Genomic DNA, 14,491 nt, shown 5'->3' with positions numbered 1-14,491 from the left:
TGGAGGAATTTGTTTTGCTTGACTGTGCAGATTTGTCACAAGGGTTCCCCCACTCTTTTCCCTATAGGGAATAGGGAAGGTGGAAGAGAAGTGCTGGTTAATCATAAAAAAGAGCTTAGTTTAACTTTAAAAAGAAAAGATACATGAAGTAGAATGCCAGGTTTAGAGTTGGGAAGAGCTAGTTCAAATCTTGTTTCAAATATTTACTTGCTGTATGACCCTGGATTTAACCTTAACCTCTCTGGTTCTCAGTTTCTTCATTGGCAAAATGGAATGATAATAGCATTGTTTTAAGGATCAAATCAGATAATGTATGTAAAACATTGTTTAATAGAAGCTGATGCCACAGTTATGACTAGTACTTTGGAACTAACTGGCTGTGTGACCTTTCACAAGTCACATTCTTTTTAGACTTGTTTTCACTTATAAAATAAATGTATCAAACAACAACAAAAAATCCCAAGCCCTTCCACATCGAGTCTTCCCTCCTCCATAAAGCCTTTCCTGGCCACTCCAATTCAAACTTATCTCCCTTATCTCAATATCTTTAGCATGAATCACCTGAATTACATATTTATATATTTGATAACAAGTGAGGCAGTACAGTGTACCAAGAAGCATATTAGACCTTAAGTCAGGATTCATAGGTTTAAATCTCATCTGGGAAATTTACTATCTGAGTATTCATGAGAAAGTCTCTTAATTTCTCTGAGTCTCAATTTTTTCATCTGTAAAATGGAATTTATTATGTTGATATCACATATCTTACAAGGTGGTTGTAAGGATAGCATTTTGTGAAGTTGAAGGTGCTATATAAGTCAGTACAATTACTCATATTGCTTTCTAATTACATGGTCTTGCGTCCTAATGAGATCATAACTTTCTGAAGTCAGGAACAGATCATTAAATTCTTTTTTAGGCCTCACTAATTCTTGGCACAGTGCTAGGGATATGATAGGGGCTCTACAGATATGTGCTAAAGTAAACTGAATGTCTTCACTCTGGGAAACAATCTGCTATTTCTGAGATTTGAGAAGATCCTCTTTGAGTGACACCACTATAGTGTGAGTCTTTTTGTAAGGATTTTCTAAAAATAACCACCACAGGCCCTTTCCACTACTTGGTATGAAATTCAGCTCTCAATTACAAAAGGGAGCTATGCCAAGCTACTATCACATCTGATATTGTAATAATAGTAATAATAAAACTAGCACCTATTGTGTGCCAAGTACTGTGCTAAATGCTTTACAAATTTTATTTCATTTGATCCTCACAACAACCTTGAAAGATAGGTGCTATTATTGCCCCCATTTTACAGTTGAAGAAATTGAGACAGATGTTAAATGACATGCACAAGGTCACATGGCTAGGAAGTGTCTGAGGTGGCATATTCCTTACAGCAATGTACTTGGAATTCTGTGGGACCTTGGATAAGTCATTTAACCTCTCAGCTTCTAAAATGGGAATAATTATAGCACCTACCTTGCAGAGCTGTGGTGAGAATCAAATGAGATAACAGATGTAAAGTGTTCTGCAAACTTTAAAGTGTTATATAAATACTAGCTCTTATTATTTTCATCCTGAGATGTATTATTCTAGGTGTCTATTTAAGACCACATTCAATAGCAATTTGGCATTATGCTAGAAAAGGAACTGAAAGACCCGCACCTTTGACCTAGAGAGCCCACTGCTAGGCATAGAGTATGTTGCAGGAAAGTCAACAGTAGAAAGAAGATAAAAAATATTTAAAATAACACTTTTTGTAGTTGCGATGAGCTGGAAAACAGATGTCCGTCCACTGGGGAATGGCTAAAGAAGTTGTGGCACATGAATATAATGAGATGCCATTGCACTGTAAGAAATTATGAATGAAGAATACAACAAAACATGGGAAGACTTACATGAACTGATACAAAGTGTGAAGTAAGAAGAAACAGGCAAATACTATGTACAATGACTACAACAATATGAATGGAAATGACCCAAAAATGGAGCTAAACTCTGTGTAGTTATACTAACCAAGCTCGGACCTAAAGAAGAGATGAACAACAAAAAAAAAAGGTACTTTCTTCTCTTCGCTTGAGAGGTGGTGGACAATTGGTGGGGAGCACTAAATTGCTTTTTATTATTTTTTCTCTTCTTTCTTGCTAAGGTTAGCTCTCTGGGAAAGGGAAGAGAAAGGATATATCTGGATATGAATGTGAGATATTCTCTGTCACTTATAGACTTAGAGGATTGCTTTGGAACACATAAGAAGTTAAGTGACTTATTCAGGGTCACACAGTCATTATGGGTTGGAGATGAAACTTGCATCTAGGTCTTCCTGACTCAAGTTCATCTCTCTGTTCACTATGCATCATTGCCTCCCAAAAACAAAAGGTATCAATGAGAAAATCTTATATCCAACAAAATAATGAATCAAAGGCAAGATCATGATTTTTTAACAGATTTCATGTATAGCATGATACTAAAAACTGCTGACTGTTTTTTATTTGTAAATAATACAGACAGAAAAACCTAAGCCATTCAATTTTCTCTTATTCCAAATACATACTGTCCTTAATTCTGGTGGGAATTCTTGCTAAGAGACACGTATTTCACTCTTCCTTTGGGATTTGGACAATCCCAAAGACATCTTTTTTTCTTTCCCTTTCCTCTCCAGATATTGTATCCCTTAAATGATATTGTACTTGGCAACACAGGCATTTGGATGAAATTGATATATTTTATTTTAGAAATTACCATTGCCAAATGAACACAGAATTCAGAGAAGGATAAGGTGATAACTTCAAACCTGTGTGGATTGAGGTCACAGAATCTCAGAAGCTCTAAACTGGAAGACATATCAGAGATCATCTAAACTATCATTGTTGTTCATTCAGTCATTCAGTCGCATCTGACTCTTTGTTACCCCATGAGCCATAATGTCCATGGGGATTTCTTGACAAAGATACTGAAATGGTTTGTCATTTCCTTCTCCAGTGGATTAAGGGAAAGAGAGGTTAAATGACTTGCCCAGGGTCACACAGCTAGTGAGTGTCTGAGGCCACATTTGAACTCAGGTCTTCCTGACTCCAGGCCCAATCCACTGAGCCACCTAGCTGCTTCCTAGGCAAACAGAGGTTAAGTGACTTGCCCAAAGTCACACAGTTAGTAAGCGTATAAGACTGGATTTGAACACAGGTCCTCCTGATGCCCAGAGCTCTATCCATTGAGCCATCTAGGTGCCCAAGTATAAACTGTATACGAACAAGATCATCTCTACAACATGAGATTATTTGAAAACTTCTAATGAGGGGGAACTCACTCCCTGTTGAGGCAGTCCATTCCATTTTTGTACAGCTCCAATTTTAAGGAAAGTTCTTCTAACATTAAACCTAAACTTGCCTCTGTAACTTCTACCCATTGATGCTAGTTCTATCCTCTAGGGCCAAACAGGAAAGCCTAATCTCTCTTCAACATGGCAGTCCTTCAAGTACTTGAAGACAGCTATCACATTCTTCTCCACCACCATCACTCACCCACCTTCATTTCTCTTTTCCGGGTCAAATATTTTCATATGACTTGATCTTGATGAAGTGAAAAAGCTCAGGATTTGGAGTTGGAAGGAAGACAGGAACACCTATGGTAGAATGCTGTGTTGTAGAGAGGAGGAATTTATTTTTCTTATTTCCTAATTGGCTTACTATGAAGAGACAGGTACTTAAACACCATGTCCTGAGGGAGATGATGGCTGTTGCCAAAGATGTGTTAAATGCGAATGAATTGTGTGTTTTGAGAAGGAGTTGTAATTTGGGAAAGTCTTCATTAGTTTTTGTGCAAAAACTTGGAAGAACTGATGGCTAGGGAACTTTGTTATCCTGACTTATTTTATTGGTACCAGTAGGATGCTTATCTAGAGGGAAGGATCTTTTTTGAATCTTTGCTTTTTATTTTTAAGGGTAGAATTTCCATTGATTTCCCAAATGAATTTGCCCTCTCTTCAGCAATATATTTTCAGCAGGGCGAATAGGGGAGAGACACTTAAAACTCCTTCCACTTCAAAAATGAAAAATTCCTCTCCGGTTTTATTCTCTTACTGCTGGTATAGTATCAAGGGACAGAGACGGCGAAATAACAAGTACAAATAACAGAAATAGTTTTGCTTCTAAAAAAAAAATAGTCATCAGAGACCACTAGAGAAGAGGAAAAAAGACATCATCCAAATGGTATCGTGCTTGTTGGTGAGAAGTTTAAGCTACATAATATCTCTAAAGGAGAAATGACCAAAGACTGAGAGTCCATCACAGAGAAATTATGCAAATAAGGCAGCAGGAGGGAAAAAAAGCTGCTATTGGAAATCAGCTGAAAAGATTAAAACTGCTAAGGAGGAAGCCAGTAGGTAGCTGTTCTCTGAACAGAAGGGACTGTATGAGAGATAAGAATTTTGGTAATAATAGCTAGATAAAGGACTGCCTAAAAATGTTAAACTTTTACAATTAAAAAAAAAACCTAGAGATATTTTGTGTTTCAGAATGTCATGAATTCTTTGTCCTAATTTAAAGAACTTCTTTCAAAGAAGAGGCAGTCAACAACAGGGTTTTCTTGATGTAAGGATGCTGTATTTAGAATAGGGGATGCAACATTCATTATTCTTTCCTTCTAGATTTACCATGTAACTTGAACTAAGGTTCTAAACTTCTCTGTGCTCCATTTTTACTTCACGGAAGTAGTAAGGGAAAGAATGGAATGAGCATCCACATACTTTCACTTCTAATCATTTCATTTGTGTCTTATGAAGATTTGTGTCACTTTCAGCTTTAAAATTCAATAATTGCACATGTGTGGTGACCATGTTTATAAAGATCCATAGATCAAAAGCTCAAAGGTATTGTGCAGGTAAATAGAAATGCTCCTAATTTGAGAAAATTGGGTGACCTGATTAAAATTGCATTACTGACACATTTTATGCTGAATGAATATAGTGGAATATTCTCTCTAATTTTATTCCTGGTTAAAATTCATATTTTTTTAAATATAAATTTATTATTTGTAGTTTTCAACATTCACTTCCACAAGTTTTTGAGTTCCAAATTTTCACCCCATCTCCCCCCTCCCCCCACCCCAAGATGGCATGCATTCTGAATATCCCTTCCCCTAGTCTGTCCTCTCTTCTATCTCTCTCCCCTTCTCTTATCCCCCTTCCCCTTCTATTTTCCTATAGGGCAGGATAGACTTCTGTACACCATTTCCTGTATTTCTTATTTCCCAGTAACATGTGAAAACATTTTTTTAAACATATGTTTTTAAAACTTTAGGTTTCAAATTTTCTCTCTTCCTCCCTCCCCACTCACCCTCATTGAAAAGGCAAGCAACTCAATGTAGGTTGTACATGTGCAGTTACGCAAAACACGTCCGTGGTAAACATGTTGTGAAAAACTAACTCTATTTCCCTTACTCCTATTCTGCCCTCCCATTTATTCTATTCTTTCTTTTGACCCTGTCCCTCATCAGAAGTATTTACTTCTGATTACCCCCTTACCCAATCTTCCCTCCTCTCTATCATCCCCCTGCTCTCTTCCTTCTCCCCCATTTTCCTGTAGGGTAAGAGAGATTTCCATACCCAATTGAATGTGTATGTTATTCCCTCCTTAAGCCAAATCCTATGAGAATGAGATTCACTCATTCCCTCTCACCTTCCCCCATTTCCCCTCCACTGTAAGAGACTTTTCTGCTTTTTTTGTGAGATAATTTACCCATTCTACCTCTCCCTTTCTTCTTCTTCGAGTATAATCCTCTCTCATCCCTTAATTTTATTCTCCAGATATGACCCCTTAATCTTCAACTCACCCTGTGCCCTCTGTCTATCTACATATACATACATATATTTTTTTTTCCTCCAACTACCCTAATACTGACAAAGGTCTCATGAGTCATAAATATCATCTTTCCATGCAGGAATGTAAAGATTTCAATCTTAATAAGTCTCTTATGATTTCTCTTTCCTGTTTACCTCTTCATGTTCCACCTGGAGTCCTGTATTTGAAAGTCAAATTTTCTATTCAGCTCTGGTCTTTTCATCAAGAATGCTTGAAAGTCCTCTATTTCACTGAATGACCATTTTTTCCCCTGAAGGATTATACTCAGTTTTGCTGGGTAGGTGATTCTTGGTTGTAATCCTATCTCCTTTGCCCTCTGGAATATTATATTCCATGCCCTGCGTCCTTTAATGTAGAAGCTGCTAAATCTTGTGTTAGCCTGATTGTGTTTCCACCGTACTTGAACTGTTTCTTTCTGGCAGCTTGTAAGATTTTCTCCTTGACCTGGGAACTCTGGAATTTGGCTATAATATTCCTAGGAGTTTTCCTTTGGGGATCTCTTTCAGGAGGAGATTGTGGATTCTTTCAATTTCTATTTTGCCCTCTGGTTCTACTATATCAGGGCAGTTTTCCTTGATAATTTCTTGAAAGATGATGTCTAGGCTCTTTTTTTGATCATGGCTTTCAGATAGTCCAATAATTTTTAAATTCTCTCTCCTGGATCTATTTTCCAGGTCAGTTGTTTTTCCAATGAGATATTTCACATTGTTTTCTAATTTTTCATTCTTTTGGATTTGTTTACTGTGCTTGATTTCTCATAAAGTCACTCTCTTCCAATTGCTCTATTCTAATTTTTAAGGAAGTATTTTCTTCAGTAACTTTTGGACTTCCTTTTCCATTTGGCCAATTTTCTTTTTAGGGCATTTTCTCCTCATTGGCTTTTTGGACCTCTTTTGCCATTTGGGTTAGGCTATTTTTTAAGGTGTTATTTTCTTCAGTATTTTTTGGGTCTCCTTTAGCAAGCTGTTGACTTGTTTTTCGTGATTTTCTTGCATCACTCTCAGTTTTTCCTCTACTTCCCTTACTTGTTTCTCAAAATCCCTTTTGAGCTCTTCCAAGGCCTGGGACTGATCCATATTTTTCTTGGAGACTTTGGATGTAGGAGCTTTGACTTTGTTGTCTTCTTGTGGTTGTATATTTTGATCTTCTTTATCGCCAAAGTAAGATAATATATCTCTCTTTTTCTTTTCTTGCTCATGATCCCGGCCAATTACTTGAGTTTTAAACTCTTTGTTAAGGTAAGAGTCTGTTTCCAATGTGGAGAATGTATTGTCCCAAACTTTGGGGGCTTTGTACAGATGTTTTCAGAGATACTTGTAGGGACCTGTAAATTTTCAGTTCTTCCAAGGTGGTATGATAAGGGGCAAGCTGGCCTGTGACTACAAGTACTCCTTTCTGTCCTGTAACTGTGAGGAGGGATTCCTGTCCACAGCCACTACAAGCTCCACCAAGCCAGCACTCCTCCTCACCCCAGCACCACTGCCCAGAACTGTGGCCCAGATCCAAACAGGGGCAAAGCAAGAGATTCCTGCCTCAGCACTGGCAAAGAGATCCCTGCAATCCCTCTCTGATCAGCCACTGGATTCCCCCTCAGTCTGTGGGCCGGAAGCTCTGGAAGCAGTTGACCCCTCCAGGGCCACACTCTTGGGGAATGGAGCTGAAACCCCACCTTCCTTTCTCAGCACCGACGGAAACAGACTTTTCCCACTGACTTTCTAAGTTGTCTTTGGCATTAGTGGGTAGAGGAGTCTGGAAACCTCCACAGCTGCCCGCGATTCAGTCCTCTGAGGCCTGCTCCAGGTTCACTGTGGCCTGCGCGCACCCCGCGCTGCTCTGCGCTCCCAGCCCGGCATGATACACCTTTCTGATCAATCATCCAGGTTGTCTTGGGCTGGAACTTTGTCTCACTCTGTCTTTTTGTGGGTTCTGCTGCTTCAGAATTTGTTTAGAGCCATTTTTTATGAGTATTTGGAGGGGTTTGGAGGAGAGCTCAAGCAGGTCACTGCTTTACTCTGCCATCTTGGCCCCACCCCCCCCACTTTAAAATTCATAATTTTTTAAAATGAAAAATGAAAATGTACTGGAACATTATTCCGCAATACAGAGAAAGCAACTTATAGAAATTATATTTTATCTAAACCAGTGAACTATTAATTCTTTTAAAATTTTTCAGTATGTATTCTCATAAACTAGCAGTAATGTATAACAGATTTCATAGGATTTTGAAGCAGCAGATTAAGCACTATCTGTTCATGCTACCAGAATTGCATTGACTGCATTACTATTCTAAGGTGTATGTGGCTCCACCCATCTTAATAGTATCGCAGCTGATAACTAAAATCTTCCTGTTAAATTGGGAGGAAACATCACATGCTCCACCTTGCTTCCCCTAGTGCAGAGCTTGACTTTGTTTCATGAATTCATGAAGACATCAATACTTGGTTTGGAGATGTGGTTCGTGAGTCATGTGAATCTGATTGAAGGAGTAGCTTTCTGTACATTAATAGGTTAGGACCCCCACTGATTAATACATGGCTTCTTCTTAGCAGAACTTCCAGTATAAGTAGGATCACTTCATCCTTGGGAGAAGATGGTGCAAAGATGTCTGACTCAGAAGCCCGTGAACCAATCTGAACAGAGGAAATGGGTAGGTCTGTAGTCAGAACTTTTGGAATTTTTGCTTTTGACCTTTGTTACCCTCTCTTTGGGTCAATCTGAACTATCTATCCTGGGTTTCTCCCCCATCAAGTGATGGGATATAGTAAGGGACCCTAGGTGGTCTCCCACCTTTCTGTCCAAAGGCAGTTAGAACATCAGTCTTCTGGTGAGTAAAGGAGCACTCAGAAATCTGTTCATCGCATTTTCTCTCTCTGACAGGAGTTGAGAAATCTGCATGACATTGTGTCTAGGCAAATCCTACTGAGGAACTGAATGCCAGAGTATCTTGGAGTATCTTATATATTGTAGTTCATTGTCAAGGAATCTATATTTGCTATATAGGAGTCATTTTTGTAGCTTTATACATTTGTTAATGAGTTAATAGTTTCCTCTGTCCATGTGCTTGTTAGTTCAACTAGAGTATGTTTGTCACTGATTTGATCATTTCTTTGGGCTAATAGTTTCAATTAAATCTCTCTTTCTTGAGCTCTCTTTTTCAGTAGATTTCAGCTTTTCAGGCACTCTCTGCCCACTGCATAGAATTCCCTGAAGTTCTGGCCCAACATATGTTAGGTACAGCAGGCTCATTAACATCATATTATGAGTGAATGGAACTGGCCAAAGTATCTTTAAAAATACAATATCATCCTTTTATGAGGTACATATTAAACTGTCCACAATGTGCAAGAAATATTCAACTTATCTTCTTAGTCCTTTTTCATTTATATTTTGCTATTTTGTGATAAACATTAATTAATCCAATTTGAAAGTCTCAAATGTCATCAAAAACAAGATGACATATTTATTAAGGACTGACGATTTGCCAGCCTTGGTGCTAGGTGATAGGGATACAAAGACAAAAAAAAAACAGGTCACATAAATTGCATGGCTGTTTCAACAAGGAATCAGTTAATTGACCTCCTGGCTTAATAGTCTAGTTCATAAATCAAGCAGGCTCACACAGGAGCTTTTGGATCTTCCAGAGACAAGCTGAACATGAATGTCCTCCTCAACCTGACTTGTTGTCCCAGGAGAGAAGCTGGACTTATATTGTTGTTTATTTATTTTTAATCACTATAGCTGTGTATTTTTCACAAAATCATTTGCTGTGTAACAGAACTTAGATATTTGACCTGGATCTATAATTTTACTGGTTTAGGGAACTCTAAGTGAGGAAGCTCATTTTATCAGTGCATGTCAGTACCTACTATACAACTCATCTCATTAGAATTGTTTGAGGGTCTGAGAGATTTTTGACTTGGCCAGGGCTACACAGCCAATCAGTGGCAGAATTAAACCTGTCTTTCTGCCTCTAGGATAGTAATAGTAGAATAATTCACCATCAGTATGGATGTGAAGAGCATATTTGATAATATGCATTAGAAATTATAAGTAAACTTTGATACTTCAAAAACTCAATGGATCCATGATATCATTATTGTGCATATTTATCCCATCAGTGCAGATCATGACCTAACCTCCTGTGTAATTATTGTCCATGGATGCTTTTAAATCTTCCACAGAGGATTTACCCACTATGATGGAAGCTTTTCCCTAGATATCTTAACATTCTGTAGCTTCCATTTGCTGTGGTGTTACATGCTAAACCCTGCTAATGGGGATGCTGAGGCTGGTGGGTTTCTTGAGCTTGGGCATACTGAGCTACAGTATAATCAGATGTCCAAACTAAGCTTGGAATCAACATGATGAGCCTCTAGGAGCAGGGGCTCCCTAGGTTGCCTAAGGAGGGGTGAACCATCCCAGGTCAGAAATGGAGCAGGTCAAATATCTTAGACCAGTAAGAGTATAATGGGCCCTGTGGATGGCCTTTGTTGCAGCCTGAGTAAGATAGGTAGACCCAGACTTTTTTTTTTAGAAAAATTAATTTTAAAAGGTTGTAGCTGCCAGTGCTCCATCCATATGTTATTCTTTGTCCTTATTAGCTTCCTGGTCCACTTCCCTTCCTAGGCATAAATGTCTTTGATGATGCCATTTATACCATTTCTTATACTTATATCATTATTGGTATAATGCAGCTCACCAATGCATACTATGTGATTTTTCCATTATCCTCTGAGTTTCTGATAATTTCTATTCTTCTGAGATTATAGCATCCTGTGATTCATAGCTGTATAGTACCTGCAAGAGCATGTTGGTAACAAAAAGATGGGTTTGGGCATCAGGAAGCAGCTTAGGCGCATGGAAGCTTTGCATCATTTCACAAAGTTCATCCTATCCATCCAACTGCATGCCATGATCTCCATAATATGCATCCTTCATCCACTTGTGGGTTGCAAGGCCAATCTTTTGTGAGTGACTGCAGTTCTCACTGGGGAGTAAAAATTCTTTTAGACTTCACATATAATATGTAAAAAAAAATAGTGATGAACACCTTTGTTGAATGTATAGTCAGTTCTGCTTTTAACAATTGTTTGAAAATATGAATTTGTTCCATGTGATCGATATATTAGGGAACGATTGGAACATAATTAAAATTTTATGGTCACTTATGTGAGATTTCTTCTTTGAGAGACAGGTAAAGAACACAGAAGATGACACCATTTTACTGGAACTCACAAGCTGAAACCCCTCCAATGGCCACTTCTACAAGCAAATTTCAGATTTTTTCAAGGTAAAGTGCCATATTTATTGTGATTCTTTTGGTATGATAGGAACTATAGTCTAAGGAGGGGTGGTTCCCCCCCCCCATCCATCATGGCTGAGTGCCCCTGCCCCAAGGCTGTAGTGACTCAACTTTGCCAGCCCAGGTCCTGTGGGACCAAGGGCACAGGACAAACAGCAGTCCAAGGCCACAAACATTTCTTTTTTTTTTTTGGTAAGTAGTATGTTATTTTTTCCAATTACATGTAAAGATAGTTTTCCACATTCATTTTTTATAAGATTTTGAGTTCCAAATATTTCTCCCTCCATTCTTCCCCTCCCAAGAAGCAAGCAATCTGATATAGGTTATACATGTGCAATTATATTAAACACATTTCCATATTAGTCATGTTGGGCCATAGACATTTACACTATTTACTGTAATATTTATATATTTCTTATATATTTATATTAATATATTCAAATATTTATATCTTAAATATTTATGTATTTCTTGACCATTTAACATGTATAAAACTGTTCTACCATTTTATTAGGTTCCTATCTTTTTCTTATGTGCCACTAATAAAGTTTTTAAGTGTTGAACCCTAACCCCATTTTTCCCTATTAGCCATGTGGTTTTTATCTTGGGATTTTGCATTGCTCAGTTGCAGTTCCAGGACAGAGAGGAACACTGAGGACTGGTCACAAGGGGGCAGTGGTCCTGATTTTAATTCCAAGGTAAAGAGAAGTACTAGCACTTGTGGCTGTAGGGGACCAGGGGCCCTTTCTGGGTAAAGACTAGAGCACAGACCAACAGAGCAGTGACCACCCCTCTCCCAGGATCACACTGCCTTGGAGGCACAAAACTTGCAGACCTCCAGAACTAGCTCTGAATACAGAAGCGTGAAAAAGCCTGAAGCTTGCCCCAGTGCCTCCCCACCCCCAAAGGAGTGGAGCCCAACTTTAATATGAAGTTCAAAGTGAAGACATAGACTGGGAAAGTGAGCAAGCAATAACAATGACAAAACCAAAAGTATTTGACCAGAAAAAGCTAAAAATAGTGGCAAGGAAGACCAAGATATAAACCCAGAAGACAACAATGTAAAAAACAGCTACCAAAAAAAAGCCTCAAAAAGAAGTGCTAATTGGACCCATAATCCATCAAGAGTTCTTGAAAGAGTAAAGTAAAGAGATAAGAGGAAAAAATGGGAAAAGAAACAAGTGATTAAAAAAATTATAAAAAGAGAATTAACATTTTGGCAAAAGAGGCACAAAAATACTGAATAAAGTATCACCTTAAAAAACAAAATTGGCCTAACGGTAAAAAGAGATACAAAAATTCACTGAAGGAAAGAACTTCTTAAAAAGCAGAATTATTCAAATGGAACAAGAGTTAAAAAAATTCACTAAAGAAAATAATTCCTTGAAAATTAGAACTGGGCAAGTGGAAGCTAATGACTCTATGAGACATCAAAAAATAATAAAACAAAGTCAAAGAAAAAGGAAAAAGACCTATACATACAAAATATTTATAACAGATATTTTTGTGGTGGCAAAGAATTAAAAACTGAGGGAATGCTCATCGATTGGGGAATGGCTAAACAAGTTGTGATGAAGTACTCTTGTGCTGTGGGAAATGACAAAGGGGGTGGTTTCACAAAAGCATGATAAGAACTGTATGAACTGATGCCAAGTGAAGTAAAAAGAACCAGCAGTGTTGTAATGAGGATCAACTGTGAAAGACTTGTTTACTAAGATCAATATAATGATCCAAGATAATTCCAAAAGACTTATGAGGGAAAAAATGCTATCTACTTTCAGAAAGAGAATTGATGAACTCTGAGTACAAATTGATGTATAATTTTCTCACTTTTTTTGCTTTCTTTTGCAATATGGCTAACACGGAAATATGTTTTTCATGATTTCATGTGTATAATTGATCTATCATTTGTATTCTCAGTGGGTGGCGGGGGGAAGGGTGAGAGGGAAAGAGAAAATCTGGAACTCAAAATTTAAAAAGAAATGAATGCTAAAAACAAATTTTTAAAAAGAACCAGATAGCAAAGTGAAGGTAAAATAAGTTCATTGATCATCTCATGAAAGAAACCACAAAAGAAAAAGTCTCAAGAATGTCATAGTCAATATTCAGAGGTCCCATATCAAAGGAAAAAACAATGCAAGCATCCAGAAAGAAGCATTTCAAATATCAGGGAACTTATGTCAGGGTCACAAAAGGCCTAGCAGCTTCTGCTATAAACCAGGGAAGATCTTTCAATACAATATTTCAAAAGGCAAAAAGTAAAGTTTGTATCCAAGAAAAACTTACCCTAAAAGCTCCTATAGTGGAAGAAAACAAACTTTAATGGAATAGAGTACTTTCAAGTTTTCCTGATGAAAAGATCAGAACTAAGTAGGAATTTAGGGGTGAAAGAGATAGATCCTGCTATTTCTTATAATTGGGGTACAAGAAAAGTATACAAACATAAAAAGAGTGGGGGAGCAGGCATCAAATGAATCTCACTCTTGTCAAAAGTGACTAAAACACACAGAGTTTCATGTAGAAAATAATAGAGAGGGGCAGCTAGGTGGTGCAGTGGACAGAGCACCGGCCTTGGATTCAGGAGGACCTGAGTTCAAATTTGGCCTCAGACACATAACACTTACTAGCGTGTGACCCTGGGCGAGTCACTTAACCCCATTGCCTAACCCCCCCCCAAAAAAAAAGAAATAATAGGGAAACAAGCAGAGATGGAGGGAGCATTAAGAGGAAGGATAATACTAGGAAGGAATAATTACTCTCTGAGCCTAATGGTAGGATTAAAAGTGGGCAGAGGCAGGAAGAGAAGAGCTAGACTCTAAGTAAGTACCTTAGATGACTTCTTAGATATTTGTGGAATGGCTGAACAAATTGTGGTATATGAATGTAATGGAGTATTGCTCTGTAAGAAATGATGTGATATTTTCAGAGTCTTGGGTAGAAATAACTAATGTAGGGTGATGTAAGCAGTACCACGGAAATGATTTATGCACGGGCAACAACATTGTACAGAAAAATCACTTTGAAATACTGAAGAATTCTGGCCAAGTATATCTCTAGAGGATTTATAATAAAAAGGTATTACCCCCACTCCTACAAAAGAGTTGAGAGATACAAGGTGCAGCGATATATATATATATATATATATATATATATATATATATATATAGATATAGATATAGATATAGATATAGATATAGATATAGATATATATATAGATATATATATATATTTTTTTTTTTTGGACATGACAACTGTGTGATTCATTTTTACTCAACTCTGCTTAGTTGTTACAAAGAGTTTCCCTCTTTTTCTCAGCTTGATTGGGGAAGGT

The sequence above is a fragment of the Phascolarctos cinereus genome, unplaced genomic scaffold, assembly GCF_003287225.1.
Source record: "Phascolarctos cinereus isolate Bilbo 61053 unplaced genomic scaffold, phaCin_HiC Scaffold_1;HRSCAF=81, whole genome shotgun sequence".
In the NCBI taxonomy this organism is placed as follows: domain Eukaryota; kingdom Metazoa; phylum Chordata; class Mammalia; order Diprotodontia; family Phascolarctidae; genus Phascolarctos; species Phascolarctos cinereus.
Note: the sequence above shows the minus strand (reverse complement) of the source record.